Consider the following 17,799-nt stretch of genomic DNA (forward strand, 5'->3'; position numbering starts at 1 on the left):
TTTGTGTTTATAGCCAAAGGAATGAGAGCATTATGTCAGAAAGATACCTGCACTCCTGTCAACCTTCCTTAAGAGGACACTGGGACTGAACACAGGGGACAGGTAGCTGAACTGAGAGGAAAGGAGCAGGGACGACACTCCCCTGAGGTAACTGACTGCTTTACAGTTGTTCATGAGATTGAGTTCATAGGCTGTCCTTAGTCAATGGCTGACCCAGGCCAGGAGCAGAGAGTGTCCTCGGCTACAAGCCTGAGTCCACGTGAGCATGGGGGTGTAACTGACAGCCCCCAGTCATGGCTCCTGTCATTCCCAGGATGGCTGTGGCCCTCCGTCACCAAACCAATCTCTCAGTGCTTACAGCCACCAGGATTTTCTCTCCCTTCATTTGGTTGTGTCAAGAGGGGAGCATTAGGGCTGATTATCCCTGGAAGTCCCTTTTGCAAAAGAGGGTTATTCCACTGGTTTTCCTGGGCAATGCCACCTCCTCCTGGGGAGGAGGGACTGTGCTCTCTGGGGCGGCGGGACTCAGAACTCTTCCCAGTCAGTAGAACCATGTTTCAAAGGCCCACTGGAAACAGATCCTGAAAACATTGTGATGACTAAAGTGTAAATAAATCAGAACCCAGAAGTGGATTTATCTGGAAATACAAATGGGCTGAAAAATGAAGGAAAGAAAAATTTTCCACCCAAGGTCCTTAAGAAACTACTGGATAAGAAAAGAGGAACTCAAACTATCCCTATTTGCTGATGACATGATTCTATGTTTAGAAGACCCCCCCAAAAAATAAAAACCCACCACCAGAAAACTCCTTGAACTCATAAATGAATTCAACAAAGTAACAGGATAAAAAATTTACACCCATAAATCAGTTGTGTTCCTATACAATAGTGATGAATCAACTAAAAGAGAAATTAGGAAAACTATCCCATTCACAATAGCTTCAAAGAAAACACAATTTTTGAGAATCAAACAAAAGAGGTGAAAGACCTCTACAATGAAAACTACAGAACACTAAAGAAAGAAATTGAAGAAACCCTTAGAAAATGGAAAGATCTCCCATGTTCTTGGATAGGCAAAATTAATATTGTCAAAATGGCCATACTACTCAAAGCACTAGACAGATTCGATGCAATTCCTCTTAAGGTTCCAATGGTATTCTTCATAGAAATAGAAAAAGCAGTCATGAAGTTCATTTGGAAAAATAAGAGGCCCAGAGTAGCCAAAGCAATCCTTCGCAAGAATAGGGAAGCAGAAGGCATCACAATAGCAGACCCTAAATTATACTACAGAGCTATAATAACAAAAACAGCATGGCATTGGCACCAAAACAGACATGAAGACCAATGGTACAGAATAAAAAACACAGGGACAAACCTACAAAAACACAGTTATCTCATATTAGATGAAGGCTCCATGCACATACATTGGACAAAAGATAGCCTCTTCAGCAAATGGTGGTGGGAAAACTGGAAATCCATATGTAATAAAATGAATGCCCTTAGAGGAATAGATGAAGATCTCTCTGGATAAGGTGACCTGGTTATCTGATGCGATTCCCAGTGTGTGTGGGGGGGTGAAACCATGGTACTCCATCCCCTGGTCAGAGGAGGGTGTTCTAGAGAGGCCTTCCTGCACTTGGGGTGGGGTAGAGGAGGGGGTAAGGTCGGGGGACCTTGATTCTGAGGCAGCTTTGGGGTTGTCGCAAGGTATCAAAGTGTCTGTTTGGGGGATGCATTTTCTGAGCCCAAACAAGGGCCTTACTTACATCTCTGGGGTGGGCTTTTTAAACCATCTCATTTTCCTATATGCTCCAGATTATGCTTATTTAATATTTGTTAATTTTCATATAGAAAGAGATATTTTGTCTCTTTTTCTTTGTTTACATAATTAGATTCACAAAGTATATAGTTTGCAGTCTGATTTCATTTAGTAAAAAATTAAATGATGAGCATTTTCCCGTTTTCAACGTAATTGCAGTGGCTGCCTGCCGTGTTGAGCTTTAGGCCTGCCTCAGTAGAGGTGAGCATTTTCTTCTGTTAATGCTTTCATTATTCCCATGACTCGGAGTTCAAATCACACTGTGATGAAAGCCTTTGCAAACACAGTTTTGAATGAAGTGCTATGATTGTGTCACAGGGTGTGACATCTTCTAGGCCTCTTGATTGACATTCCTATAATGTGGCTGGGGAAGAGTGTTCCCAAGGACACTAGGCAGGGCCAGGCAGGTTGCTCCCCCGCTCTGGGACAGACACTCACTGTGACAAGCCAAGGCGGGGGACTTTGCTCTAACTCCCATCATTGTGATTTCTCGCTGAGGTGAACACTTAGAAATATATTTATGTGCCTTTCCTGTTTCCATAGATTTTATCTTTGGGATCTTTCACATTTTCATATTGGTGTTTGAATTTTTGTCACTGATTTGTAAGACCTCTTATTTAAGACTATTAACCTATCTGTCATATTTATGGCATATTTTCCTCTGGTTTTTAATTTGTTTTTGTTGGTGTCACATTTGGATGTGCATGAACCTAACAATATTTTCCCTTTTCATTTTTTCCATCATGTTTACATTCAGAAACTACTTCCGTTTCTGGGGTTAGACATTTTCTGCTCTTGTTTCTGTTTTGTATTGTTTGTTTTTAGACGTTTGTCTCTTTTTTAAATAAAATGTTTATCTCTTTAACCAAACTTGGATTTCTTTTGCTGGACTATGTGATGGCCTGGCGATGCGCCCTCCGCCTTCAGCTAGTGTACTCAGCGTTCCCAGGCCATGTGCACAGTGAGCGCCCTATATCACACCCCTCTCTTCTGCACCATCCTGGCTGACCACTCGGGCTCACCTGTCTTAAGGAGAGGAATGTCCACCCTTCCGCTTGTGAATGGCCTCTTCCTCTCACATCTGCGCATCAGGCCTATCAGCTCACACAGAACCCCACTTTCCAAGCAGAGTTAGAACCTGACCAGGTCTCCGACCCGCACTGCCTCCTCTCTGGCCCATCACCATGGCCTCTGGCCTGAAGGAGCACCATCACCTCTTGCCTGGCCCATGGGCTTCTGCTTGATTCTAAGGCTGCAGCAGAAGGATGTGGCAGGTCAGTCCTCAGCCCAAAGTCTCTGATAGTGTCCTCCCTCATACAGTCACAGCGAGGGCCCCCTCCCTCAGGCACAGCCACAGCCAGGCGCCTCCAACAGGTTAGGAGGCCCCTCCCTTCCCTCCTGTACTTGGTGCCTTTCTCACTTAACGTCCATCTCCAGGAAGGCCCTCCTCCCAGGCATGAGCCTGGCTCCCACCCACCCCTGAAAGGTTTTGCTGACATGGTACTTGCTCGCTGGAGCATCTGCTCTCCACACTAGTGGCCAGTTAGACACCCTTCCATCATGACCAGTCACTGCCCCTTCTCCAGCTGGTTTTTTCTTTTTCTTTTTTTCAATAGCACCTGAAGCCATCCGACTTACCACATTTTGTATTTTGTTCCTTGTTTCTTGTCAAAGCTCCAAGAAACAGAAATGCAGTCTCTTCTTTTCACAGATGAAACTTCAGTCTCCTGGTCTTTCTGCTTCATAACTGCATTAAAGTATTTTGGGTTGTTTTCATCCTATTAAATGCCTTGGAAAACTCTGGGTATTTGACTGGATTCTAATTTCTAAAGTTGTTGTTTGCTTTTACCAAATGTAGGTGAGTTTCTGTGTTTTCTGCCCACTTTTGAAATTTGATAGTGTGAAAAATTACTATGCACTGTCCTGCCGCCCTAGGTAGTCTACGGTCTTCAAGAGTAACCTGAGTATCACAGATGTTTCCTATTTGAAGGTGGCCAGAGAAGAATCTTGGGCTTCTTTACATCTTCAGGTTTGCCATAAAAGAGAATGTAATGGATTTTATGCCATAATTACTTATGAACTTTCTTCTTTTTTTTTCTATTTCTTATAAGAATTTTATTCTAAATTCAATAAGGTATTCTAAGAATCACAGTGTCTAAATGTAAATGCAATGTACTAGTCTTTCTCTGCCAAATTTCCATACTTGTAGGAGAACTTAGAAGATTTAGTCCTATTGTTTGGAGAATTTTTTTTTTAAATTTGAGGGTAGGAAACATTTTCGTGACAAATATCAGGTAGAATTTTGTTGTAGTTGTCAAGAAATTTTCTTAAAATAAAAGTTAAAAAATAACTAAATGTAAAATGCAATACAATGAGCCTACACTGCAGGCACAGGCGGGGATGGAGCCACCCACCCCCAGCCCACCTGACTTTTGCTTTCCATCCGGAGTTGGTTTTAGCATTATTCAATCACCGTTCCTTTAATTAAATGCTGGGTGACAAGAGAATCATAATGGTTCCTACTCATTCTGACCATGCCCTTTCTATTTTGATGTATAATGAAAAAAGAAAAAGAAAAAAAGGCAGAAGATTTATTGACCTGAAGAGAAACCAGAGTATGAACCTACATGCATGTGTGATTACATGGGCTGCCCGCTCCTCGTCCAGTCTGCGTGATGTGCCCTAGCTGCGACCAGCCCAGGAGGAAAGGGAAGCAGCCAGCCCTTCATTTCAAGAGAGGTGACAGAATTTGCACATGAACCATGATTTTAAAAAGGGTGGGAAATGCAGTCTTTTTATTCCAAACTCAGCTAAAAGTTGGGGATTCTAGTTCTATAGGAGGAGGAACACCACATTGTTTAATAAATTGCCTTCATTAAAGAAAAACAAAGTATATGAAAAACTGCGGGAGAATGATCAGCTGCAAGAACGGTTCAGCTTGCATCCTGGGACTCGCTGGCAAATGCTTCCAATAGAAATGTCCGGAACAGGGGAAAGAGCCATCAGAGAGGGAGCTGCTCTGCCCTCTCCCCCAGGAGAGGGGGGCCTAGCGCCCCGCCCCTTCTAGAGGCTGCCTGACCCCTGCCCGTCCTAGTTCAGGGAGGGAGAGCTGTGAGCTTTGAGGGGGAAAGTTGTGTTACTAAATGAAACTGGACAGTTTTAAATGACTTAATCATTCTGCTGCTTAAAGTGACAGTGAGACTTTGAAGCAACAACAGAAAGTCAGAAATGTCATAAGTGCGCCTGAGATTCTTGTCCAGGGGCAGGTGAAGGGCTTTCCTACCTAGTGCAGTGGGAAAGGGCAGTGAGAAGCGAGAGTGTCGCTCATTTGTGGTTTTACCCGAGTGCAGCTTCTGACAGCAGCGGTTACAGTCACTGCCTCACAAGACTTTTGGTGAAGGTCCTGTTCATTCAACCCTTGTGTACTGAATTCATACTCCTTGCTAGCTATGGTTTGCAGAACTCTCCCTGTCCAAAGAAAATCCAAAATATCTGGCTTATTACCACCTGGGGGCAGCTGTTGAAATTTTAGCTGGAATTGCCCAGAGAGGCCCTGGCAGACCCGAGGTTTGGAATTTCAGTGCCATTCTAGTGGCCGTCATCATAATAACATACTTCTTGAATTTTGTGAGCTTATTTAATTATAGTTCTGTCAAAGGCAGATTCCAAGCACTACATAGATAGGGCACAGGGCATCTGAAACCATCGCCTGAGGGCCCTGGGCTGCAGGGAGGCCACTTTCCATTGTGTCATGGAAGGGGGAAATTGGGTTTTCTCCACCAGCTTGGCGAATTCTCCCGCAGCATTAGGCATTCCTGCTGTGCTCCCCTGGTGACCGTGGCTGAGGCAGTGCCTGCAGGTTTGATCTTGAGTGACCCCTAGTGGTTCCATGTTGTAATGGGAACGCTTGACTTTGAAGGGTCCTCTGGCTAACAGGCCAAGAGGGGCTGGGCGGATCTTGACTTTACCTTGGACAAACCGTCACATGAAACAACGACTTTCCATCAGGGCAGTTCAGACTTCCCACTTCCTACTTGTCCAGAGAACTGATACCTGTGTTCCCAGCTCACTGAGGGGACATCAACGATGTCTGGAAGATTCTATGTTCTTTCAAGTGGTGGTGATGACAAAGCAGCTCCCTTTTCCTCTTCAGAATGGAGGGGATGTTTCCAGCCAGCCCTGGGCTTGAAGGAGGGGGAGCAATGTCAACCACACCCCTTCCCTGGCCAGACAACACCCGGGAGATTTCAGATAGGAAGTCGCTGGTTTGGGCTTTTGTGTTTGGTTTGAACTTGTGATTATTTAAAAGTAAAATGGAAACCAGAATTTAACATTCCATACTTGAAAGCCACCTCTAAACCGTTGTATGACAGACTGGTTTGTGGTTCAGACGTCATTTGTCTTACTCTTGCCTCTTGTTGGCTTTCCACCCATAGATTATAAAACTTGGACAAAGTCAAAGGAATTCCCAGAGAACAGAGGGATCCAATCCATTATGACTTCCTTCTTAAATTTTAAATACTGAAAATAACAAACATTCATGTGTTTTGATTTTCTTTAAATTTCAACAGCTGTCCCCAGGTGGTAATAAGCCAGATATTTAGGATTTTCTTTGGACAAGGAGAATTCTGCAAACCATAGCTAACAAGGAGTATGAATTCAGTACACAAGTGTTGAATGAACATAACCTTCACCAAAAGTCTTGTGAGGTAGTGACTATAACCACTGCTGTCAGAAGCAGCACTCGGGGTAAAACCACAAATGATCACTACTCTCGCTTCAATGAGCAAATACACTTTCTTCTCAGCAGCACATGGATCCTTCTCTAAACTAGACCATATATTATGCCACAAAGCAACTCTTAGCAAATACAAAAAAGTAGAGATACTACCCTGCATTCTCTCAGATAATAATGGAATGAAATTAGAAATCAATGAGAAAATAAATAATAGAAGCTACTCCAACACCTGGAGACTAAATAAAATGCTATTGAATGAACAAAGGGTTGCAAAAGACATCAAAGAGGAGATTAGAGGGAAATGAGAACACTGATGCAATATATTGAAATCTCTGGGACACTATGAAAGCAGTACTAAGAGGAAAGTTCCTTGCATGGTATTCATTCCTTAAAAGAAGAAAAAGTCAACAAATAAATGACCTAACATTACTTCTCAGAGCCCTAGAAAAAGAAGAACAAATCAATACCAAAAGCAGCAGAAGACAAGAAATAAGTAAAATCAGAGCTGAAATCAATAAAATTGAAACAAAAGAAATAATTCCTAATCCATTTCTTAAAAAATAATTTACTTCAAACCAAAACTATATTTCTGCACCCATCAAAAAATATTATTCTGTATGTATTTTAATTACATAAATATTTTACTGTGGGCATTATTCTACAATTTAGTCCTCAACAATTGTTTTTAATAGTTACTTAAGTTTAAATATTTAATATCATTTTATTATTTTGATAGATGTGTTCCATTGGAAGAACAAATCGGTATGTCTGTTCTCTTACTATGGAAAATAGTTCTAATAATTTTTTCTGATTGAAAAACTTTCTATTGAAGCATTTTTGAAATGATAAAAGAAGGAACCTCTGAAAATCTGATTGTTTATAAAAACAATGGGAACAAAAACCAAATTGTCAAAAATCAACCTTTTCAAAACTCAGGATGTTAAGCTATAAGGAATAACATGAGGTATGTTTACTCAAGAAAAATGACTGAATCTCAGTAAAAATATTGGGTTTACAGTGTCTCAGTTGACCCCATTCCCATCCTCTTCTCTTACTCCACCGTAGACTTACCAACCTCACAACCATACAGCTATGAAAACCAGCAGCCTCACCACCTCCACAGAGGGTGGGAAAGGCGTGGCCTCCCCCACAATCAGGAAGCTATCACAGTCGCACCTGCCTGGCATCTCCCCAGGAAAAGGTCAGTCACAGAATCCGTCTATACCTGATCTGACTGAGCTCATTCAGTACCACAGCTCTGCTCCCAGAGCACTTGTTAAAAACAGTCAGTGGCAACTGTTTAGCTGTGCTGTTGTCTTCCATGACAATTCCAATGGTGGCAAACAGGCATCTGAACAAAAAGGTTAAAAGGAGATTTTGAGGAATAAAATGTCCACAGGGGCTTTGAGACCTCTGACCTACGCCTGGGAATCTGGAAGTGGGAAGGAAGCGCCCGAGGAAGACCAGAGGAGCTCTGCTCACTCACAGCCGCCCTGGGGCTCTTTGCATTCAGTAAGGAAGCGTCAAGGCAGACCTGTGAGCTCCTGGAAGTCTGAAGGTGAAGCCAGGATTAGTCAGACCGGCAGTGCAGAGGTACATGGAGCCAGGTCAGATCAAGGAGGCCAATTGGACTGCTCCTGAGGGACTGAATGTGAATTCCTTCAGAGCCCTTCCTCCCCCCTTACCACTCCAGAACCACCCCCTGCTCCAACCTGCTGCTGAGGTAACCTGTCCAGGAATGGCCCTCCCTACAGGGAGTTTGAGATTGTTCATGTGTCCCAGGCTGCTCCATCCTGCCCTTCCCCCTCAGCCCACCTGGTTCCCACCTCTGGCCATCCCACCAGCATCCCTGGGCCTAGTCACGGACACCTGAAGGAGAGAGACAAGGGGAGAGGACAGGAGGACAAAGGCAGCCTAGGAGATATAAAGGGGCAGAACACCTCACTTCTGGGGACACCAAGATGGTAGATATGGCCCCCTTCTCCCTCCTGGGAGAAGTCTATGTTGCCCCTTTTTGAATGAACCCTTACCTTATATTGAAAGGTTAATAAAATAGATACTTGTCACTCCATTTTTCTATATGCTTAACAAAACACTGTTGAAATCTTAATAACTGTTTGCTAATCTTGTTCCCAGAATGTGCTGTCCCCAACTGTGAACTGTTTGCTAATCTTGTTCCCAGAATGAGCTGTCCCCAACTTCCAAACTACAAAATGTAACTTCTCTCCCTGCCCTCTCCAGGGAAAGTATATAAGCTCTGCTTAAGCTGTTCTCAGGGCTCTATCTCTCTTTGCTATAGAGAGCTCTGGGCCCCAGCATGCTGGTCTCCAAATAAACCCTTCTGCTGTTGCATAAGACAGTCTCTTGTGGTCTCTTCCTCCGACGTTTCGCCGGACCCTAACATTTGGTGCATTGGCCGGGAACTGCACATCGCCGGACAGGGAGACCTCAACAAGACTCCTTTAGGGGGGTAAGTAAGGTGCCTTTTCTTCTTCTTCTTCTCTTCCTCCTTCTTCTCCTTCTTGTTTTTCCTTTGTGATCGCTCAGAGTCTTGTTTTTGGCTCAGCGAAGAGTGTGAGCTCTCAGAGCCTTCTGGTTTTTCAGTTTGGGTTGGCAGAGTGTGGTGGCTAGCGGAGAGCGTGAGCTCCCCCTGGCGGTAGTGGACAGATGTGTCCAGAAGCCACAGGCCACGTCTTTCAAGGGACGCTTTGAAAGACTCTGGGGGGGGGGATGGAGGTGCCCCCATCTGGGAGGGACGGAGGTGCCCTCATCTGTATTCTGCTGCCAACCCGTCTGGTTTTGCCGGCAACAATTCTTTCTCTCAGGTTGAATTCACTGTCTGTTTTTAATCTTTGCCTCTGAACTTGTGTTACACGTTTACTGTTTACTGTGTGTCCTTGTTTGTGTCACGTTTGTATTGTCCCTGTCTTTGTTCAAGTAACTTTCATTATGGGACAGAGTCATTCCACACCTCTGTCCCTGACCCTTGATCACTGGACTGAAGTCCGCTTAAGGGCTCAGAATCTTTCTTTTTCAGTAAAACGCCGAACCTGGCAGACTCTCTGTGACTCAGAATGGCCTGCCTTTGGAATTGGATGGCCTCCAGAAGAATCTTTCTACTACCCACTAATTCGAAAAATCAGATATATTGTTTTTCAGCCGGGGCCACATAGCCATCCAGTTCAACAGCCGTATATCTTAACTTGGCAGGATCTCTGTGAATCTCCTCCTCCATGGGTGAAGTCTTTTCTTATCCCCGCTCCTACTCCTCCCCCCACGATTCTATCTCTCAAACCCTCTGCTCCTTCTCCACCCTTTGTTCTCCCTGAGTCTCAAGATTTGACTCTGCTGGACTCTCCTCCCTTTCCTTATCCCCTGCCTTCGTTCCCCAACCCCTAACACCCTCTAAGTGATTTCCCTGCTGCTGACTCAGTTTCTCCACCACTGGAGGAGGTTAAGCCGGCCCAGTGCCCTCCAGATGACTCCCCCACGGCACACACAGCCCCTCCTCCCCGGGAGGAAGCTAACCCAGCTAAAGGAACTCGCTGGCAGCAAATGATTAAAAACCCTGAAGCCCCCGTGATACTTCCCCTCTGTCCTTATGGGCCAATGATAAAAGATGGCCATGGTGGAGAAATGCAAGCCTACCAGTATTGGCCTTTCTCCTCTTCAATTCTATATAACTGGAAAAATAACAATCCCCCTTTTTCCAAGGACCCCACCTGGCTCACAGGTCTGATTGAGTCATTGATGTTTTCATACCAGCCTACTTGGGATGACTGCCAACAACTCTTAGGCACTCTCTTCATGACAGAGGAACAAGAGAGAATCCTCCTGGAAGCAAGAAAAAAAAATATCCTCAGACCAGATGGGCGACCGACACAACTTCCCAACATAATTGAAGCTGACTTCCCCTTGAACCAACCCAACTGGGACCCCAACACCTTTGAAAGTAGGGAGCAGCTGTCCACTTATCACTGGGCTCTAATAGCGAGTCTCTGAGCAGCCGCTAGACAGCCAACTAATTTGGCCAAGGTAAGAGAGATTATTCAAGGGCCTAATAAATCTCCCTCTATGTTTCTGGAGAGAATTATGGAGGCATATAGGAGATATATTCCTTTTGATCCTCAGGCAGAGGATCAAAAGGCATCTGTCATGATGGCCTTTATTGGGCAAGCTGCCCTAGATATTAAAAAAAAAGTTACAATGCTTAGATGGATTACAAGTTATGACTTTGAGAGATTTAGTCAGAGAAGCTGAGAAGGTATACTATAAAAAAGAAACTGAGGAAGAAAGGGAGCAAAGGGAAGATAAAAGAAGCAAAAGACAGACTGAGGCATTGACTAAGGTCCTGGTCACAACAACAAATAGGGCAAAAGTTAAGAGACAGGGAGACAGAAAGGGATACCTGGGCCCACGCCAAAAGCCACCTTTGGCCTCAGATCAATGTTCCTGCTGTAGAGAAAAAGGACACTGGGCCAAAGAGTGCCCTAGAAAGAAACAGCCACGCCAGCAAGCCATTCTAACTCTGGAGGATGACTAAGAAAGTCAGGGCTCGGATCCTCTCCCCGAGCTCAAGGTAACTTTTGAAGTGGAGGGGACCCCAGTAAACTTTGAAGTGGATACAAGGGCAATATACTCAGCCCTTAAGGCCCCCTTGGGCCCTCTATCAACTAAAAGGTCTCTAGTTCAAGGGGCTAATGGCAGTAAATATTGGGCTTGGACAACTAAGAGGACCATGGACCTAAAAAAATGGAAAAGTCCATCACTCCTTCCTCCTTCCTAGTGATCCCAGAATGCCTAGCCCCATTGATGGGCAGAAATCTGCTCACCAAACTCCGGGCCAAAATAACTTTTAACCCTGAAGGCCCCCAAATGAAATTTCTAAATCCTTCAGTAAAAACTCCTATAGTCATGGCTTTAACTATGTCAGTAGAAGATGAACATCAACTCTTCACACCCCCCAAGACTGATCAAACAGGCAAGCTATCCCAGAAATGGATAACAGATTACCCAGATGCCTGGGCAGAAACTGCTGAATTAGGCCTAGTCATAAAACAACCTCCAATAATGGTGGAGTTAAAAACCTCAGCCTCCCAATTAATATTAAACAATATCCTCTGAGCAAAGAAGCTAAAGATGGGATAAGGCCCCATATTCAGAAATATCTGGCCTTAGGGGTCCTAAGGCCCTGTCAATCAGCCTGGAACACTCCCCTGCTACCAGTAAAAAAGCCAGGAACCAGGGACTATCACCCTGTTCAAGACCTAAGAGAGATCAACAACAGAGTGCAGGACATTCACCCCACAGTACCTAATCCATACAATCTGCTTAGCACCCTGAACCCTGAGCGAAAATGGTATACTGTCCTGGACTTAAAAGATGCTTTCTTTTGCTTGCCTCTGCATAAAGATAGTCAGTTGCTGTTTGCTTTCGAGTGGGTAGACCCAGAAACCGGAACATCTGATCAACTAACTTAGACCAGACTCCCACAGGGGTTCAAAAACTCCCCCACTCTCTTTGATGAAGCCCTCCACAGAGATCTCAACAACTTCAGAACCATGCACCCCGAAGTCACCCTACTTCAATATATGGATGACCTGCTACTGGCAGCAGACACCAAGGAAAACTGTGAATCAGGGACCCAAGCACTACTATCTGAGCTTGCTCAACTCGGGTGTAGAGCTTCTGTCAAAAAGGCCCAAATTTGCCAGCAAGAAGTAATCTTCCTGGACTATTCCCTTAGGGGCAGTAAACAATGACTCACAGAGCCCAGAAAACAAACTGTTGTGCAGATACCACCCCCATCTAATAAGAGGCAACTCAGAGAGTTTCTTGGAACTGCTGGCTTTTGCATGTTATGGATACCTGGGTTTGCAACCTTAGCTGCTCCTTTATACCTGTTGTTAAAGGGAAATGCCCAATTCCAATGCAACCCTGAACACCAACAAGCTTTTGATAACATCAAAAGGGCGCTGCTATCTGCTCCGGCCTTAGCACTCCCAGATGTAGAAAAACCCTTTACTCTCTATATTGAGGAAAAGAAAGGAATAGCACGAGGAGTGCTTACTCAAACTTTAGGACCTTGGAGAAGGCCTATAGCCTACTTATCTAAAAAGCTGGACCCAGGGGCTAGTGGATGGCCCCATTGCCTAAAAGCTATAGCAGCGGAGGCCCTACTAATCAAAGATGCTGATAAGTTAACGCTGGAGCAGAAGCTAACCGTTATAGCCCCCCATGCCCTAGAGAGCATCATCCACCAGCCACCAGATAGATGGCTATCAAACTCTAGAATAACACACTATCAGAGCCTGTTGCTTGACAAGGACAGAATAATATTGGGACCCCCTGCCGCACTTAACCCGGCCACACTACTACCTGAACAATCATCAGAACCCGTCACTCATGACTGTCAACATATACTGGCAGAAGAAACCAGTATACAACGGGATTTAAAGGATCAGCCACTGCCCCACCCTGAGGTCATATGGTTCACTGATGGCAGCAGCTTTCTCCAGGACGGTAAGCGGTGGGCTGGGGCAACAATAGTTAGCAGAACTAAAGTCATCTGGTCCTCTAGCCTCCCGGAGGGAACATCGGCTCAAAAGGCAGAGCTGATCGCCCTCACGAAGGTATTAGAGCTAGTGGCAGGCAAAAAGGCCACCATATACACAGATAGCCGCTATGCCTTCGCTACTGCTCATTTATACGGGGCTATCTACCAGCAAAGGGGACTATTAACCTCGGCGGGAAAAGAAATAAAGAACAGAGATGAGATCCTCCGCCTCCTCTCAGCAATACAAAGCCCTAAAGAACTAGCTATAGTGCACTGTCCAGGACACCAGAAAGGAAATGATCCCGTAGCGGTCGGGAAGAGGAGGGCGGATAAAGAGGCTAAATTGGCAGCTCTAAACAGAGTAACCATGTTAACACTTTCCATACGGGGGAAATATGAATCAAGAGATTTAACTACATCAGAGCACCCCGACAATTTAACATCTGAGGACACTGACACTGAACTCCTTGAAAACACTGAACCCAACTTGCAATTTCAGAAAGCCCTACACTACGTTAAGAATGTACATCAACTCACTCACCTTGGTTCAAAGAAACTGCAGGCATTCCTAAAGGATCAAGAACAGAGTTTTCCACTAACCGGCTCACAGCGAAAAAAATTAGCTGAACGAGTAACAAAAGCCTGTCGGGTCTGTCAATTGGTTAATGCTTACCCTTCCAAGCTTCCTATAGGAAGACACCTTCGAGGAACCAGACCAGGACAATTCTGGGAAATGGACTTTACTGATATTAAACCATCAAGGTATGGACTTAAATATCTCCTAATCTTTGTAGATACATTTTCAGGATGGATTGAAGCCTTCCCCACAAAAAAAGAAACGGCACAAATGGTGGTCAAGAAGATCCTGGAAGATATTTTTCCAAGATATGGCCTGCCTAAGGTAATAAGGTCTGATAATGGACTGGCGTTCATGGCCCAGGTAAGTCAGGGTTAACTAGGACCCTGGGGATTAATTGGAGGTTACATTGTGCTTATAGACCCCAGAGCTCAGAACAGATAGAAAAAAAAAAAATAGAACCATTAAAGAGACCTTGACAAAATTAAGCTTGGAGACTGGCATAAAAGATTGGACTATGCTCCTGCCTTATGCACTGTTTCTTTGTGTAACCTCACCCCCTGTGAAATTCTCTATGGTGCCCCTCCTCCAGTAAGGGACCTGATCCCAACTCTAAGACCTAATGATTCCTTTCACACCCCCTTGCTTGACAGACTTAAAGCTCTTGAAAGAACCCAGCGGTACCTGTGGAAACAGCTGGCCACTGCCTACCAACCTGGGGATGAAGGAACTCCACACCGATATCAAATGGTGTAAGAGACTTCGTCTACATAAGACGACATCAGGTGTCATCCCTAGAACCCCGCTGGAAAGGACCATACCAGGTGCTACTGGACAAATTATGATCTATCTCACATACAGCCCCCTTAGGGACCTGGTGGCCGTCTCTCCACCCAGACATTTGTCAGCTGGCTTAGGTCTTTCCTATTGGGTATCCCTGATGAAGAGGATCCCACCAAAATTCCATTAAATCCCTTCCGTACCATAGATAATAGAAACAAACATTATGGATGTAGGGACACGAGAGCCAGTTGTAGGTTGGCTAACCTAGATTACTATGTTTACCTGGCGGACTATCAAAGCCACAAACAGTCATGGCTGTGTGGGGGAAAAACCGACTACTTCTGTAAGTCATAAGGATGTGAACATACAGGGGCTACCTGATGGAACCCAAACCTCCTTCGGTTCTCAGACCATTGCCCCCTTGCTGAAGTACAGGTACTGAGGTATCTCTCCACCCATTCACTCCTCTCTTCTCCTGTCAGTGCCCACACCGGGTGCCACCAGGTCCTCTTACCAGCTAACCCAAAGCTCAAACCAGCTGAGGAGAGCCCTCAGACCCCTATCCAAGATGTAATGAAAATGGCCTTTAAAGTTGCTTTGTCATCACTGAAAACAGGTTACTAAAAATTTAAAGTCCCTCACAGGCTTTTTGAGATACTCACTCCAGTCTTTCCCTCTGCTCTACCTGTTCTACTGCTCAAGTTTTTGTTGCTAGGAAGATCCCAAGCCCCTTTCCCATTATTCTTCTACATCTCTCCTTCCTCATTCTCAGATCCACGGAGCTGCTCTCAGCACCGCCTTCCCTGTCCTCCCCCTCTATACCAGGCCCACAGAAAAGTCTTGACTGACCTTCTCCAGAAGTCTTCACTATGGCTGACTTTAGGACTTTCAGCAAAAGAGTCCCTATAAAAGAGTTCAGTGTAGATAAACTTCCTCTTTTCATGTTGCCCTGTTCTACTTGGCCACTGGCTGGAAAAATCAGCACTCCTAAGCTAGACACCCCCTTATTAGTTTTTCACAAAATATGTGAACAGGGCCTCTGGCCTTGAGCTGGGGCTTCACAGAGATGGCTACATTTCTAAGATAAAAAGTTATCAACTGGGCTCCATGGTAACAGCTGGCAAGGAAAAAGAAAAAAATTCTCCCCCTCCCAGGTGTCCTTGAAAAGTTAACTTGCCCAGAACAGAGAAAAAAACAGAAACAAAAACTGCTTTTTGTGAACTTCTGCAGACTGTGAACTTCTGAGCCCCTTCCCTTACATGTTGAGTACAAAATTCTGAAACTACCTAAACTTGGGGTTCAGGGGATTAATTGATTACAACAGAAGCAATGCCCTCTGAATCCGGTTGCAACCAAATAGGACTGTTTCCCTGTCTTCAGTGCTATCTTAGGTGCCTTGCCTTGTCTGTCCCTACAACAGTATAATTCTATATACTTAAACATTATTTATATTTTCATAAAATGGTCAACAGATGTAATTAATTGTATAATGGTGCAGATGTTTCCCAGAGTGCTCTATCATGACGCAGGTTCATTTAAAGATCAAATAAGGGGACATACAACCCGGTTCTGCCAGAAACCTGTATCCTTCACTTTAGCCATCTTACTAGGAATGGGAATTGCTGCAGGGGTGGGCACAAGGACCACTGCCCTGGTCCGTGGGACACAACAAATGACCCAATTAGAAACAACAATGGACCAAAACTTAAAGATAATAGAAACCTCCATCACAGCTTTGCAGGAATCTTTAACCTCTCTCTCTGAAGTTGTTTTACAGAACAGGCGAGGGTTGGACCTCCTCTTCTTGAGAGAAGAGGGCCTTTGTGCTACATTAAGGGAAGAATGTTGTTTTTATGCCGACCATACTGGAGTTGTAAAAGAATCTATGAGTAAACTAAGATGATGCCTTGAAGAGCGTCAGAGAGAGAGAGAAACCCAAAAAGGGTGGTTCACACAGTCCCCCTGGTTAACTACGCTTTTATCAGCCTTGGCCGGTCCTCTAATAATTCTTATATTGTTGCTAACTCTAGGACCCTGTTTGCTCAACCGTGTAGTTTCCTTTTCCAGGCCCAAATTGGACAAATCAAACTTATGGTAATCAGACAACAATATACCCCACTAACAGACATAAAATGTGACACCCCCCAATGATCACTTTTATGATTAAAAGTAACCAGAAGAAGAAGTGGGGAATGAAAGGTTAATAAAATAGGTACTTGTCACTCCGTTTTTCTATATGCTTAACAAAGCACTGTTGAAATCTTAAGAACTGTTTGCTAATCTTGTTCCCAGAATGTGCTGTCCCCAACTGTGAACTGTTTGCTAATCTTGCTCCCAGAATGAGCTGTCCCCAACTTCCAAACTACAAAATGTAACTTCCCTCCCTGCCCTCTCCAGGGAAAGTATATAAGCTCTGCTCAAGCTGTTCTCAGGGCTCTATCTCTCTTTGCTACAGAGGGAGCCCCAGCATGCTGGTCTCCAAATAAACCCACCCTTCTGCTGTTGCATAAGACAGTCTCTTGTGGTCTCTTCCTCCGACGTTTCGCCGGACCCTAACAATCTGCTTGCCTCGGCGAGTTTCTCTAGTGTTATACTTCTACATTGAGGGCGCAGAACTCATCACCTGTAACCAGCAGTATCAAAGACATCAACACACACACACACACACACACACACACACACACACACACACAATCAGCCCCTGGCAAAGGCCACAAGACTTACTGATTCAAAACCCTTAAGGAATCCTCTGTCCAGTCCTTATGACCACTAAGCTAACTGAACAGAGACTTCAGCAGCCCTCTATGACGATACAGACTTTATAAAATTAGTCCAGGAAAGTTGATACTTAACAAAATAAAACCAGTATCTATAACAATAAAAAGTATAAAAACAAACCCTAGAGGGGGCATGGATCTTATTTCCAGAGCTACTGCATTATGCTTTTTTACAGGTTCAGGTTTCAGAGAGCAGCAGCAGCCACTTGGACCCCGGTACATCCCAGCCGGGTGCCACATCCATTCCAGAATGGAATATCTGGAGCTCTTGGTTGCTATGACAAGTAACCACACTTGAAAGGATTCTCGTGGTTGATAACTACCCAAAGAGTTTCATCTTTGGTTAAGAAGTCACATAAGAGATTTTCTAGTCAATACTTTGTACTGTCAGTAATTATGCGGAGATCACAGACAAGTAAGTGACTGTTTTGTGTTGTTGCTGCTGCTGTTGTTTTGTTAAGAGACAAAACTGTAGATATATTTGAAAATCTCTTCTCCACAGGCCCTCATCTAGAATTCTTATCTGATTTACCAATCAGAAAAATTCAT

The 17,799-nt window shown here is 44.5% G+C and overlaps 2 long non-coding RNA genes across 4 annotated transcripts in view; one reads left to right on the forward strand and one right to left on the reverse strand.

The window, feature by feature from the left end:
- LOC144367106 (uncharacterized) overlaps window positions 1-15,459 on the reverse strand; it is a 33,530-nt gene extending 18,071 nt beyond the window's left edge. The window contains exons 1-2 of one of the 2 annotated variants that reach the window (XR_013426347.1): window positions 15,323-15,459; window positions 10,280-10,391 (exon numbers count right to left, since the gene is read on the reverse strand). This is a non-coding gene — a long non-coding RNA (uncharacterized LOC144367106). Of the gene's footprint in view, window positions 1-7,932; window positions 10,392-15,322 lie in introns of those variants that run through there. The other variant, XR_013426346.1, reaches the window with a different exon arrangement.
- Window positions 8,891-16,983, forward strand: LOC120887411 (uncharacterized). Of its 2 annotated transcripts, none has more exons than XR_013426348.1 (3): window positions 8,891-9,027; window positions 10,323-10,509; window positions 13,908-16,983. It is a non-coding gene; the product is annotated as an uncharacterized LOC120887411 (long non-coding RNA). The 2 variants fall into 2 exon arrangements; XR_005730652.2 differs by having other exon boundaries at window positions 14,344-16,983.
- The last annotated feature ends 816 nt before the right edge of the window (window positions 16,984-17,799 follow it).

This window comes from Ictidomys tridecemlineatus, chromosome 10, assembly GCF_052094955.1.
Source record: "Ictidomys tridecemlineatus isolate mIctTri1 chromosome 10, mIctTri1.hap1, whole genome shotgun sequence".
NCBI classification, from domain to species: Eukaryota; Metazoa; Chordata; class Mammalia; order Rodentia; family Sciuridae; genus Ictidomys; species Ictidomys tridecemlineatus.